The sequence below is a fragment of the Stegodyphus dumicola genome, chromosome 10 (assembly GCF_044657685.1).
Source record: "Stegodyphus dumicola isolate Sdum_Otavi_A_Nest chromosome 10, ASM4465768v1".
Taxonomy (NCBI): domain Eukaryota; kingdom Metazoa; phylum Arthropoda; class Arachnida; order Araneae; family Eresidae; genus Stegodyphus; species Stegodyphus dumicola.
Window position 1 is genome coordinate 169,264,585 of NC_140777.1, and position 16,428 is coordinate 169,281,012.

The 16,428-nt window shown below is 31.9% G+C and overlaps 1 protein-coding gene across 2 annotated transcripts in view; it reads right to left on the reverse strand.

Moving 5' to 3' along the window:
• LOC118189056 (uncharacterized) overlaps window positions 1-16,428 on the reverse strand; it is a 293,031-nt gene that overhangs the window by 1,723 nt on the left and 274,880 nt on the right. The gene's annotated exons all lie outside the window — the stretch shown is intronic.

Genomic DNA, 16,428 nt, shown 5'->3' on the forward strand with positions numbered 1-16,428 from the left:
TATTTGTTTGTTATTTTAATTCCGATCTTTATGAAACTTGGCACATTCGATCTCCAACACACGAGGAAGGTCAATGTCTACGTAAGATTTCTCAAAAACCACCCCATGGGGTCCACACTCTTCATATGCATAGATTTTACGTTAATTTAACGAACTTAAGATTAAAGACTCAGCGATTTAAAAGCTTTGCATTGCCTTTCTCCAAAGCGTAAGATATATGTTTGAAATTTAATCAGAAAACTCGGCGAAATAAAAAAATTGTGTTGCTTCTTGGGAAAGCGCAATTATAATTAATCCGTCTCGAATTTAATAAATGAATTTGGCTGTTTAAGAGAAATGTTTTGCCATTGCCCAAATTAAAATATTTAATGTGTGCTACGGTTCGGCAAAGGGTAAAATATTTAAGTTTTCACGCATTAATATGCGGACTATTGCATCACGCGCATTTTTGTTTTCTGAAAGTGAATTGTAATAGTCGTCACAAAACATTACTTTTTCTGTATTATGCCACCAAAACGGAAATCAGTTGCTGGGTCTACATCTTAAGCGCAAAAAGGAAAAGGCCTCATGAGCTTCAGAAACAAACGGAAAGCGAGACTGGAAAACATATTGCTCAAGTTCGTTCGTCTGAAACAGACAAACAGGGGTAAGCAAAACTGGAGAAACGTTCGAGTATGCATACTCAGGCCCTGTATTCGTCTGAAACATATAAGCAACGGGAAGCAAGCCGGGAAGCAACGGGATAAGCTTAGCCGCTTAAGCCCATTCATTTGAAACAGATGAGCAAAAAGAAGGAGGATTGGAGAACGTTCAAGTAAACAACGGCTCGATCCAGACGAACACTCCACCCCGATTTAAATCTTGGTGCGTTCCATTGCTAATTATGACTACAATCGTCATCCAAGTGTGATCGTTGGAAAGATGGATAAATTATGCATGTATTGCAGAGCCCCTGAATTTAAGAATGAAACACCAGGAATGTGTTGCACGGGTGGAAAAGTGAAGTCGCCAGATTAAATTCACCACCCGAACCATTATCTACCATGGAACTTCAATAAACAGAAAACTCAAAACATTCTTTCCTTTAAGACAGGGTTTCTTAAACCTTTTGGTATGAGGATTCCCTAATATTTACGAAAATTTTGTGAGACCCCATAAGTATTGCACAAATCTGACACGCGTGAGTGAAACTATCAGTTTCTTCACTTGTACTGTAATATAGTATTGCAGCTTTAGGTCATTGACTTTAATTTTTAAAGTAAAATGAAGTTTCTATTATAAAAAAACTGTGTCGAAACGTTTTCGATTTTCCTTTTTCTATATTATCTATATTATCTTTATCTATTTTCAGATACATTATGTAAAAATATTTTGTAATTATTATAATAAGTTAAAAGAAATATCAAAATTGCTAAATTTCTGGCGACCCACAGCTTAAGAAACTCTGCTTTAAGAAGTTTAAATTGTTATAAACAACGCAGCTAGTTTATAACAATTTAAAAGTCCTCATGTTACAATTTATAATAGGCAGTTTTTCCCAGAACTTCCCATTAAGCATATTATTCTATATCAGAGGCCAGTTTGGTTGTCTTTTTTTAACTTCAAAATACATTGTCTCGAGTCAGTCTGTTTAAGATGAAAAAGTACGTAGTTTTTATCAGAGCTAGCAAGAGTTTATTTTAAAATTCGTATTTTTCAAACGGGAATGATTTGGCATATTGTAATAATGTAAATAACATTACAGCAGGTTTGGTAACAACTGAAGTATTGAAACTATTCCAGGACAACTTAAAAAATTCTTAAAAGCTGTTTTGCTTTTTAAGAGAAATAACTATCCATCAATGTCATTCATTAGCTGCACGTGTGAAAGAATCATATTTAATTGTAAAATTTTTTTAAATTTTCATCGCATAATTATGGAGATCTGAAAGCTATAGCTTTATTCTTTGGATTACAATTTGGATACATAAAATAACTTTTTAATATGAATAGGCTAAAAGCGAACAAGAGAAATAATATTTGAAACATTCTACCTAAAAAGGAAATAAAAAAACTTAAGGATTGAAAACGCAATTTAAGTCACTATAATGTCCTCACAAAGTGTAGTTTACTAGCTGTTTCTCCTTAAAACTATGTTTAGTGAAATTTTTCATGAAGGCAAGGAATCGAAAAGGACAGTATTCTCATTTTCTAAAAAGAGACTCACCGAAAACGAAAGTAAGCATCTTTTATTAGTTTAGGAAACTAATGACTAATGAGTGATCCTGAATTTAAACGTAAACTTAGTTCGATGTATGGAAATTTCTTTCAAAACGTGAGGATTTTTTTATTAAAATCGTAAGGCAGAAAATTATAAGAAGCTTCTGGGAAATCTATGCAGCACGATATGTAGCTTGTCTTCGATTTCCCAAAGAAATCGTAAATGACGAGCATAAGTACATTTCTAGAAGGATACATGCGCAAACGTATTATAAGGGAAAATGGAACCCCAAAATTATAGTCGACTATTGTTAGAGGTTAAAATATCAGGGAAATTCGACTAGTTTTATTTTAGACGTAATTTTCAGTATCTGTATTGGCTTAGACATGTAAAATAAAGTTTGTATTTAAAAAATAAAATGTTGTTCACCGAAAACCAATTCCCAAAAGGAAAATTCGGTATACGAATTCGAAATCAAGAGCGAGTACTATAAAGTTCAATTTTTTTTTTTTTTTTTTTTTTTAGTTTTGATTACAAAGAATATCCGCAGGAAATAAAATACTGTATTTTTTTACACTACATAAGCCAAGAAAGTCAAGGCGCACAAATATAATTTAGCCTTTATTCCAATAGGGCATTAATCAAACAATAACCTTAACTGCCTATCAAACGTATAATGTAGTAGAAAACAGAGGAGGGAGGAAATGCTTCAAGGCAGGTGTTCTCTATATTACTAGTGAGCTGAAGTTCGAAGAATGGCCTGACAAAGGAATTAAAATGAAAGCATTCCTCCAATTGCCATTAAAACGACTTTACCAACAAGGAGGTTGGATTTTACTGAGTATAGTTGTTTTTTGTTGTTGTTGTTGTTTTTAACGAAGGAAATGTTTGCCTTGTCTGAAGTTTCTATGCGTCTCTCTGAAGTTCTAAAAAATTGTTGCCTATCAGAAGAAAGTAAATGCTGCATTGGTACAAGGAATTATGTAGAGACATACACACACAGATATATATATATATATGTGATGCAGCAGCTTTTGTCAGGAATAAATAGATTGTTGAAGAATCATAAATGTAGTCGTGGCTTAAATTATCAGACGATAAGTTTAAAAAACAGGATCCATTTATTATTGGTCAGGAGAAATAGCAGCTACAAAATCAGATATCCGGAGTAAATAAAAAAGAACTACTAATAATATTTTGTATGAAGTTTACTGCATCGTGACATTTAAGAAAAAGCCCCGATATTCCTTTTGTGAGTCCTTTTAAATCCTCTGGAAAGGCGGAGCTTCCAAGAAATGACGTCAGCCTCATCAGCCAATCCAGTTCGCTTTAAATATTTCCAGAACATTCTATAACTGTACGTGTAGAAAAGGCGGGAAAAACAACTTGACTACGGGGCTGTGGATTTAATTCCACGTACTTTCAAATAAGAGAACATCGCCATTAAAAATGAAAAGAACATACAGTTAGAATTTTAAGTGTATTCTTGACTATGGAATTTTCTTATTACAAATATATATATATAATTTAAAGTAAAGTAGAAAAAACAAATGATAAAAGACCTATGTGGTCAAAAATTTTGCGCATTGTGCTGCAAAATTAAGGAAATTAGAAGATAAATTTTAGTACGCACGCTAAAAAGTTGCTAAAAAACTGTGGCTCCGCGAAAACTTCAACATAAGCAAATTTAGTTGCAATGAATTTTGTTAAAAGGGAAATATACAGCATTTGATTATATATATATATATAACCTTTTTTTCTCCACGAGGTACTGATTAACCAAAATGGCAATTTTTTTTTAACGGCGTACTTTGCAAAAGGGTGTAAATTTCAATCATATCCTTTTAAATTTTCCAAAAAACAGAAGATGATCCGACACTGTTCGTCTTCTTTTCATTAGGAAAACCATTGTTCCATGGTTTTAACATATCGTTATGAATTTTGTAAATAAGTAAATAATTTTAGCAAACTTGTAGTACCTTTTGCATAATGCAACATGAAATGCTTGAAAGAATCGAAGCTCTGCTGGAAAAATAAGATTACAGGGGCACGTCTACTTAAGATTAAGTAAATGACTATCTCGCTAAATTGGCGAGATATCGCCAAGCTAGCAATGTTTTGGGCTACTAACTTTTGTCGCCAAACGAGAAATTGCCAAAAGTCGCTAAACTTGGCGACCGTTTGGTGGCATTTTGGTCCAGTCCCTCTATAGCTATAATTGGTACTGTATTTGAATAACTATAATTGGTCCTGTCCAGAATCGAATATTATGGATACCGTTGACAGAAATCTTGTTGTGTTTTTCGTAATGTTGTCTAGAATTGTAGTGTCATTAGGCTATTTTGATGCAGGAAATATGAAAAATGTGCAGTGCCGGGATTCGAACCTTGAATTCTCGAATGCGAGCCGAGTGTGCTACCCTTACACGACGAAGGCGTGCTGGAAGGAGAGAGAAAATACCTTATAGAGTTTTAAATGAAAAATTACTTAAAAGTCATCCAAGTTTAGTCTGTTATAACAGCAAAAATCACCGTTACTATTCTTTAGTCTTCACCTTCCTCCCCTTTTTTTTTGGTTTGTGCCTTAGAAAGGCAATTTAAGGCAGGTGTGACACTTAGTCCTTGAAAAACCTGGGACACGCAGGATTATGTTGTCAGGAGATTATGCTGTTTCATGAAAATGATTACTTATAGGTAATAAATGTGTGGTTTAAAGAAAAGTATGTATTGGGGGGGGAATGATCTGAAACGTAATTTTTATGCTAATTTATCGCGTAAAATTATTAATGTATAGTGAAAGAGAACGAAATACAAATTGAATAATTATACTTAATAAATTATTGTATTCCCACTTAATCTATTTTTATTAGAGTTGTTATCAATTTCTTTTGATTAATATGTAGCTATGATAATGCACTACCTGCCATAGAATCAAGAAAGAGCTAATTAATTCTATTGTAATTCATCCGGAAATTTAAAAAATGTTTGGGGAGATAATCTCTTTTTCTTACAGTGAAGCATCGGATGTATCGGACCAAATTTTTAGCCCCTTGATGTTAATTAATGCAACGCCCACCTAAAAAACATCGTACCCGTGAAAATATAATTTGAATACGCTTTTTTAGATTATTAAGAAAGTGTTCTCTTTTAATTGAAAAACTATTATCTCTTAAACTAATTTAACCAAAAAAAAAGAGTGCATTTTTTCTTTGGCCTCACATTTTTTGTTACACTATTGTTGAAGTTGGCATCAAAGATGGTCGAACAGTCCCCTCCATATTAAATGATTATTACATCACGCAAAACGTGACACAGTAATTTTCTTACATTTATATAATTCACTAAAACAGCACAACAAGGATTCTATTCACAGCTTCTATGAGGGGATGGCCTTGAACAAGAAATTCCAGATAAGATCATTTTACCAACCAGTAGCCTAATGTTGCTAACATCAATCCCTTCATCTTGGATATACTAATGTCATACTTTTAAGAAGTATTTCAATACCAGCTCTCAACCGGTTCGAGAAAAAATAAAATATAATGTATCTTCTACTCGGAAAACTAATTCAAGAATGATACTTTTATACTTTGTTTCATGGTAACTCTAGTCTTGCCTCATTTGTTAAGCTATCATTAAGTCCGTATTACTGTTTCGTGCTTAGATACAAGACAGTTCTTCAAATGTAAGAACTTCTTTCACATAAAGACTCCGATGAAAAGACATTCTTCTCTTATTTTGAAAATTATATTATTTTATTAAAAGTAACATTATTATTAATATTTATTTGCAATCAATATTCGGAAGTTTAAAAAATAATGCATGTTAAAAACTATTTTATTTAGGAACTAATATTCTGGCTTTTCATTAACATATATTTTTAGGCAACGTTGAACGGATCACATATCCTTATTAATCGAAGGGAAACAAATTTTGTCGCTTACATTATGGAGAAGAAGAAAAGGAACAAATAGTATTTACATTTTATTATATTACATTTATATTTATTTATGTGCGCGACTGAATGGAAAGGAAAAGGATACAACAAATACGTTGGGGCAACAAATAGGTTGTCACTCTATGCTTGTACATTGCACAAAAAAAGGGGGGGGCGACAGTTCAATATCTCCCGTTCTAACTGAGCCGATTGACGAAATTCAACTAGCGTTTTTCATGTCTCGAAAGCGTGATTTAAGATGTGTATAAGCGATTTAAGATGTATATAAAGTATTTTGACACAAATTCGGAATTTTTCTGATATGACATACCAATGTTTTTCCATGTTTCGATTCTACGACTCTAATTACGCCAATAGGTACAACAGGTTGAGAACCACTGTCTCAGAATATCAAATATCTAAATTTTTCATACTCCCAGGGAACAAAAAACAAACAAAAAAAAAACAAAAAAAAAATATTGCGATTAGAGATACAGAGCATAATATTAGACTGAAGAAAACACAATTTAAATTCTACATTGAGGTAACTAATGTAACTGATCTCAGCCTTAACGGCATTAATTAATAGTTAAGACTCTCAAGTTTTAATGAGTTAACTAGTAGTTTTAACATATTTCTGTTTAAAAAAACACCAGGGGAAAGAATGTGCTATTTGCCTTAAAAGTGGGCCATCAGGGAACTTTTCTAACGTCAAAATTATTACAAAATAAAAATAATAAATATATTACTCAAAGTTTCCTTATTTTAATCCCTAGTTATTTCAATAATTCATGCAGTAGAAATATGTTATAAGCTTATGCTCTTGTTTGTAGTCTTTTATATCTATATTAGGTACTCTCTTCACAGTCTATGATACTTCCCGCTTATTCACATAGGAAATAACAAGTTAATCAATTCGGTTCAAGTAATTTGACCTTGCATCATGAGTTTATATTTTTAAACAAATGATAACTTAACGGTGTTTCTCTAATATTGAAGCTAACATTAATATTTCGTTCATTAGCAATCGCAGGAAGTCAAAATTACAAACTAAAATAAGGAAGATTAGTTATATACTTTTTCTTTGCGTGAAATACACTTACATAATGCTCAAATATAACAAATAATTTATTTAGAATAGTAGATTAAATGCGCAAAATGTAATGGAATTATTTGTTGAGAATCATTCCAGGAGACAAATTAGACATACTCATTTTTGAAACAAATTTAAAAGCGATTACATAATCCTAACAATATTTAGGAGCATCAAGAGGCACTGATATCCTTAAGAAGGAAGAACACATGGATAACATTTGTAAGCCGATTTTCTTTCTTTTTCTTTCTTTTCTCTTTCTTTTTTTTCTCTTACTTTTTGTGTGTTTTCGTCGTGCTTCATCGCGTAAGTAATATTGAAAAAATACTAATAATACAACATTAACTCATTGTTTGTTGCTGATACCACAAAAAGGGAGTATTTTATTTTTTCAAATTTTAATAAACAACCAACAAATGAACAATCAACAAAGGACATTGATCTTTTGAAAAAAATTTTCATCGGAAAAATGTATGTTTGGTTTTAAATATTCTTCCTTAAAGGATTTGAAAAATAGCTAATCGAAGAATGTCTACTTTGAGATAAGAAAAAAAAATAAATAAATAAATAAAAAAAAAATCTGTTTTGAGATTGAAAAACAGCAAATTTAAGAACGTCTAATTTGATCTGGTTATATTTTTATTTTTTTCTTATTATTAAGAATTCTGAATCCTTTAAAAATTCCTCATTCTCAGAAATGATTTTAAGACTTTTAACAGAAAATCAACAGAGAAAGAGATATGAGTTCATAAAAAGTCGTCAAATGCTTATTTAGTAATGAATACATAACAATATGCAAATGTTTCTTAGAATACAATAATTCCATTAATAAATTTTGCCGCTCACAGAAAATATTGATATTCAACTTATATCTTACGACTGCGAATTCTTCTATCATATATCCGTCATTTTGAAAACAGTACCAAATTCATACTGACTTTATCTAATCCGTATTTTGTAACAATACAATTTTTACATTTTTGATTTCATTGTATAAATTAACTTCATAAATTAATTAATGTTTTGTTGAGTGTGTGTTATTTAAGGTGTATTTTATTTTAGCAAGTTAACAAATTAAATTTTATAAATGAACTTTTTGTTTTAATTTTAAAAGACTGAAATGCAAGGATCGCTATACATTTGAGGCCGTTGTCTCGGGTTTTTAGACTTGTTTCATGATAAATGCACTTTTTAAATGCCTAGTGTTCCTCTGTTCTATTGTTTTTATCTGTTCCTTTGTCAACACTTTTTTTGTTTAATCCTGAGATAATAGTATGGTGACTAAGCACTCCATTTTGACACCTGTTGTTTTAGTCGAACGTTAGATAAGTAGGAACATTATATGTCAGCCACGCGTGTATTGTAAGACACAACTAGAATACGCGGCGAAAGGAACTCAATATTTGCTTTAGAAATGTATTTTTATGAATTGCTTTAAGGGTGCAAGTACTTACGTTTCATATCAGTCAGCCATATTATTAAAAGTAAAATAGAGGTATAAATTATTAGGAAGTGTGCATGTTATTTTATGCGGTTCAGTTTATCATTTTGTAGTCAATGAACTTTTATAGTTTGAAAGATTCATTAAAATTCTTATACAACAAATTAAGCTAGTCTTAAAATTGGTAGTATGGCCAAAAAAGGGGCAGTGAAGAAAATCTGAAGGCCTTTCAGATTTTATATTACTCCTAAAGGGGCGTTTTTTCATTCCCATACACGTTACGAGAGCATTTGGGCTAAAGACCTTTTAGGCTAAAAATATTTAAAAACAGCATATCTTTAGAATTTCCTAGTAAACCGTTACGCACGCTGGAGACAAAAATGTTTTATTTCTCATAGTGTTGCTACTGCTTGCTTTTGAAATCATTGAGTTTTTTTATCAAAAATTCGTTGAGCTTTTTTATCAAAATTTTACAACATGTGAAATATAATAAAACAAATTCGAAATTCAAAAGTCGATCTCCAAGCTGTCCATATACGGATGGAGGAATACGCTATTCAAAATTGGATGGCTCTAGGTATCGTTTTTTTTCACAGTGAGAGAAACATACATACGTGCATGCAGATTCTTCATTATTTAATTTCTTTAAATATAATACAGGGCGATAATATTTGGTGGCAACAATTGGAAAAGTAATTCAACGCTTTTAGTGATTAGACGTAAAACGCCATTTCTAGACTAACGCCACCATAGTACTTCTGAGCTAACCCTTTGGATTAAAAAAAAAAAAAAAAAAATTGCAAATTAAAGGTTTTCCGCCGCAAGACTGGCAACAGCTCTGAGCATGGCTGTTAATTTGACAGGCTATGCAATATAGCAAAGTAACAGGACTTAAAAGTGGAAAGAATGAACTGTAGATGTTTCTAACGTCAACAAAGGAATCTTCTGAAAGGTGACATATATTATTAAGTATGAATTAAATTAAATTTTTAAAGTTAAAATTGTGGAAGCTGTTGACACAGGACTGCCTGAAGTCACCTCCGATTTCCTTCTGTAAACAGTAAAAGTTGGTGTTTTCCATTTTTCTTCTTTGCGTCATTTTATGCAAATTGTTGATTAATCGAATCTTAATTTTGGTAAGAATATTTTGCAGATGTTATTAATAACATCATCTTTAAAATGAACGTTCCTAAATTTAAGCGTTCAAGTGATAATGAATAAATTGAAACGTTAATATTTGTTCAAACGTGAATAATAAACACATGTTGAAACAACACAGTTGAAACAAGTAGGAGGTAACTCTAGCAGCGGATCAGAAATCACAATCTGTAATTGACACAATCCTAAGAATTAATAAGAGTCAGATAACACTCATCGTAGATCGAAGGATTATACAGTCTCGTTCTCTTTAGTATAATCTAACTAGCTCTAAAAGACTGTATGAGGAATTATCTCCAGGTTTTAATGATAACAAAAAGTCAGAAGAAGGGTTTAAAGAACCTTTTTTTCAATCAAATATATTTTTACAGATGGCCCCACGTGGGCTTGCACAAGCCAACATTTCTAGCATAGTTCAAAACAGATAACGATGAACTTAAAACAGAATGTAATAATCTAGCCTAACGGATCTCAAGATCACACAAAGGAAGGCTCTGACTCGTATAAATCGGCGGAAGCAAGCCCAATGGCTAGAAGCACTCAACGCCACAGTTAGTTAGTAGTTCAAAATAGCAACATGGCCATCAAGCAGGCATAACACGCCTTACAATCTCCTTCCAAGAACTTTCCTTAAATAGCACTTTTTTCTACCTCATTCGAATACACTCGCGTTAGCTTACAGCAACAATGGCAACAGTGACAACAGCAACAATGGCTGCTTGCCATTCTTGTTGTTGAATTATCGATTTGATGCAATTTCATCAAAAAGCATAAAATAAAAAAAAATATTTGATTGGAATTTTAAAAAAAATTGCTTCGAAGTGCTTGTCTAGATGCACCCTATGTACCAAATTTCGTAGCCCTGCACCTATTAGCTTACGCATAGCACAAACGAAAGACACACACAGAGAGAGACTCTTCCTTTTATATATATAGATAATTGGCCATGTTTAGAAACTATTATTGTTTAAATTTATACTGACATAATCAAATGCTTTATTTTTTTATTGAACATTGCAGTTTATGAAGCAGTTGAGTAACATATTATTTAATTGGTTTTAATAAAAGAAAATTAAATATTTAAAAACTATATTTGAAATACATACTTTCAAACAACTACTGTAATTTAATTTTTTCCCATGTTATTTCTATAAGTATTAACAAAAAAAGGTGTATACATGAGCACGAATACTTATCTTTTCCCGTTGTATGGGAAAGCAGACAATAAAAAATGGATAATCAATAGGTTTGGTTTTATTAAATTACGGCAAAGCACTTGAGGGCTATCTGCCTTAAGGTAGGGATGCCTTCGTGGAGAACTTTCTAAGGGAAACTGGCTCGTATACACGTTACACATGGGGAAAAACCACGAAAACGCCCATGCAGCTAGCCCGTTCGCGGGATTCGAAACTCGGACCGAACTACCAGTGTTCAGCGACGTCACCGCTGATCCGCTGGTGGGCTTAATCAATAGGAGTGAGTCTAACTAGTAAGCGGATGAAATGTGATATCAGGAAGACTATATCAAATATTAAACAAACAAACAAACAAAAAAGAAAAAGAAAAAGAAAAAAAAAGAAAAAAAAAGAAAAAAAAGAAAAAAAAAAGCTCTGGGTAACGTTAAAATCTGACCTCTTCAAATTTTTATCCCCTTATCTTTCTTTCCTTTCTTTTTTATTTTTATCTTAAATTTTACTTCTTCTCTCACTTGGTTTTTTCCTTTGTCAAAAGAACAACTATTGCATCTAAAAACACTACAGATTGGCATTTTTGAAACTGGAAACTATGCTTGTAGCGAAGGTTATGTTTTGCAAATGTGACGACTTACCTCCGGTCGAAGTCTAAATATAACGAAACCAATCACCGAGCAGCACAATTTGACAAACGTGTGAACGGAATTCTTATTATAATGATTCTATATTTTCCCATGAAAATCTGTACAGTTCAAAGTACAACTTCCAGTTTACGATACACAGTCAAAATCCAGTTTATGATACACAGTCAAGATCTTGTTCTCAATTATATACGAGTTTTAAATACCAAATGTGGGAAGTTTTGGGTTATGTTGTAGTATATTTTTTCCTTTGGACGCAATTTAAAATCTGAAACCTTTCAGACTTTTTTTATTAAAAACTGTTTTGGGCTTCAAGCTGTATTTTCTTTTTGTAGTCAAGAACATGTTTGATTCAAACTAATATATTCAGTTTTACGTCTGCCCTGTATTTAGAAAAATGTTAAAGGTAATGGGGTTTGAAAACTATTATAAGTTTAAGAAAACTTCCGGTTGTCGAACTTCAAACAAAATCTAATCAACTCTTTATATATTGTATATATTCGGGAAGTATCCATAATCTCTACAGATATAAAAAGAGTTGATTATAAAGTATTTAAGCATTTATATTCTCTATACGTATGAATATGGAAAATATAACTGTGTAAATCTTTGATGTAAGATTCTCGTGGACGAAAAAATAGTCAGGAATACCAACACATACAAAAACACAGACAGGTAGACATCATTATAAAAATAGTAAAAACGTGTTTGGGGGACTCTAATTCTTGCTTACTACCTGAAAACTCACTGTAGAAGTTTTTGACCGAAAACATTACCTAAGTATATAGGTTGGCAAGAGGTAAAAATAAATTGATGCACAAGAAGTGAACAATTTAAGTCTACACTAAATGTTTTTAACACAGAAGTCAGAAGGATAAAATAATTGAGTTAATAAGATATTTACAGAAATTTTCAAATGAATTAAACGTATATAAATATCGCTTTGTATCCAAACAAAAATCTGTAACCTAATTTTTTTCGCATGATTACTTTTCTGCAAAATAAGCTTTCACGTTTATGTTGTTGTTCTTAGTGTCTTAAAATAAAATTTATAATTACGTTTTAATTCCAAAAACAAATCGAATTAAATTAAATCTTGGATTTAATTTTAAAATTAATTACGTAAATTCTCCGCTGAAGATTTTCAGCCCTTTCCAATAACTTCTCCAAGGTCTCAGAATGAGGTCATAGTAAATACTTGGAATACAAATTGCGGCGTTCACACAGCGGGGGGATGAATGCGAAAGAAAAAAGAAGATGAACAAAAGCAACTTTATTTATTTATTTTGGCGGCCTTCCAAGGCATGACCTACGACATGTATTGAAATTTCAATAGAAAATGTGAATTACATTGCATTACATTACAGCTAGCTACTGATTGGCTAACGAAGAATCTACAGGTGGCATTAGAAAATGAGGACAAAAAAATGTAAACACACGTCGTTGCCGCAATTCACGGTGTAATTTATTGCTCTCCCGTAAACTGCTCGAACCAGAATAATAGAATATAACGGGATGAACTTAAGGTGTAGGTGTGCATTGATGGAATTATATTATAAGTGCGAATGCTCGCGCACTTACACAGTGGAATTACGTTCCATTAAAATGAAAATGCCATTTGTCATTATAAGTTTAAAATGCATTTATAATAGCTAACCTTCTTAGGTCATGCTAACTTACTTTAAATGCGCTTAGAAAACTTTCACTAGCGTACAGTAGTTGAGTAAAATTATTAGTCCAAAGGGCCAATTTGCCCAGAAGGATTATTAACTTCGTTTTGCCATTTTGCGTTGATTCATTTTCTGCGTTGTTTCACTTTTCAAATTATTGCGACCAAATCTTATCGCCCTGTATTATATTTAAAACTATTAAATAATAAAGAATCTGCATAAATGTATGTATGTTTCTCACATTGTGATAAAACAACGGTACATAGAGCCATCCAATTCTGAATAACGTAATCTTTCACCGAATATTGGCATCTGGTAGCCCTAATTAGGAATTTGGAATTTCTTTTATAATCGATTTCATATTTTGTAAAACTTTAACGGATTTTTGATTAACAAATTCAAGGATTTCAAATCGAGCAGTGGCAACGTTGTATAGAAAAAACATTTTTATCTCCAGCGAGCGAGACTGTGTATCCGAAATTCTAAAGATAGGCTCATTTTGAAATTATTTTGCGATATTGATCTTGAACTTGATATTTAATAAATAAAGGTAACACACAAAACGTTATTAAAACGCTCCTTTGGACGTAATTTAAAATCTGAAATCTTTCAGATTTTTTTTCTAATAGTTTCACCAAAAGGATTTTTAGTATCTCATATAACTTCAGTCAGTTTTCAGTCTCATATAACTTCAGTTAGTCATAGGGGTAATCATTAAGCGAATAGTTCGTCTTATAGAGGTAACTTTCTCGTATTATTTATGGAAATAATTTTAACCCGCTTCCCAAAAATTTCAAATTTTGGTCAAAAATTTTGGAGCATGGTAAAAAATTCACTGTCGATTAAAAACGCAACGAGCATTTAAAAGCCATGAATTGATTCGTTTATGCTATTAAATATTTACGGACATGTACACAGGCTTGTAGGTTATCAAGTCAGTTTAGCGCAAATCTCTCCAATCTCAGACTCAGCTACCCTTTAACTCCTTACATATCTGTCTTTGCAGTTAATGAACACTACATATTAAATAGCGTATAATTTGAAAAGGTATAAAAAATAAATAAAGTCTGAAACCTTTCAGATTTTACATTACGCCCAAAGGAGCGTATTTTTTTAACGTTTCGTGTGTTACCTCTATTTATTAAATATCATGTTCTTCGCATTGAAACCACATAAAATTCAACAGCAATATCACGAAATATTTAAAAACAGCAGATGTTTAGAATTTCCGATAGACAGTCTCTGGAGATAAAAATGTTTTTTTCCATACAGTGTTGCCATTGCTCGCTTTGAAATCGTTGAGTTTTACATAATATGGAATAGTTAATGAAACAAATTCCAAATTCGGGCTTCCGAGTGCCCATGTTCGGGTGGAGGATTACGTTATTCAAAATTTGATGGCTCTAGGTATCGTCGTTTTTCACAGCGCGAGAAACATACTAGCATGAATGTATGAGAGAAGCATACATACATACATTCATGCAGATTCCTAATTATTTAATTTCTTTAAATATAGTACATTGCGATAGTATTTAATGGCAATAATTTAAAAAGTGATTCGCCATTGATAGTGAAACGCCACAAAATGCCGTTTTGAGACTAATAGCCTTTGTGGGCTACCGCCCGTTTAGGCTAATGATTGTTATTTAAACAAAATTTCCTCTCTTTCGTTGAAGAAGTCTGGAGGAGAAGCTGGGAAGTTTGGAGAAAAAGCTATAGAAATAATTCTTCTCTCATCTTTTCGATTTCTTGTCCATTTAATTTTTAACTAAGTTTACGGACATTTTTTGTCTCAAATTTTAAAATTTTATTCTATATTCAACAGATATGTATTATTTCACCAGTAAGATCGATTATTACGGAAAAATGCCACTGTCACTTTGAAATTTTGCGAATTATAGGTTTGGTATACTCTAGATAATTCTCGAGCTATTGCTCAATGAAATGCTTCAGGGTATAGTATTATCATCCTCTAAATGCCAATAAATTTTATAATTAATACATTTGTTCTTGCGGAACAATAAAAACCTAGATTAGGAAAATACATAGAGCTTTTACTAAAAACAGATGTTGGGTAAACAAAAAAACAGAGAATTAAAAAGTTGTGTATACCTGTGAAAACGAAAACGCTTTGATTTTAACAATAAGTACTCATCCCAACGCCATTTTGAATCAAAGCAAAAACTAACTGTTAAAAAAAAATTTCCCCCAAAAAAACTCAAAAGTTCCAAAGTTGCCAAAAAAGTTTTTGGCAAAAAAAAAAAGTTCCCCCCTCCCCCCAAAAAATTCTTGGCAACAGCTCTTCATACATGTTTTTGTATAAATTATCATAAGCAATGCTTCTACCCAACATGCAAATAATACGCTGATTAAAAGGATTTCAGATGTCTTCTAAATCTGTTTATTATTGCTAATATACATTGCAATACATATTCAATGAAATAATTCGCTGATTAATTTTTTTTACAATATAATTTTAGTTTTCTTCCTTTGAAACGAATTTCTTTGCTTTGCAGGTTTAAAAAACAAAACAGGCTACACACAGCCAATTGGGTTCATAGAAGTGATATGTTCCTTATTTTTACATGATTAATGCAGCGTTTAATCTTCCACGTGCTGAGAATGTTTCAATAATAATTAACAGCCTGTATTGTATTTTGAAAAGGCTGTGACAGCAGAGCGCAAATTACACGCGATAAGGACAGTAATCACTTTTGCTGCTGCGTGCCTAAGTTTGCCAGCTCTATACCAGGTCAACTGTACGTACACGCTCACGTTCAATTTACTAAGGCGTTTTTAAAACTCATTTACCAATGATAAGGTTTTTTCAAGCAATCTAAGTTTCTGTTTTTTGCAATTAAAGAAATGGAAGACGAAAAAGGTCTTGGTACTATTTAATAATACTGCAAATTATTCAGTTTTTATATCACAGCTGGAAATAGCGAGTCACTATCATTGCTGCATAACATATCTAACAGTGAGTGTTTTTATAAAACGACAGAGGAGTATTTTAGGCTGTTGTGATGTCGCATCCGCCATTTTTCAAAGAATTTTCAAAGTCACTTGTTTTAAATACTCAAAAAAACTTTCTGAGAA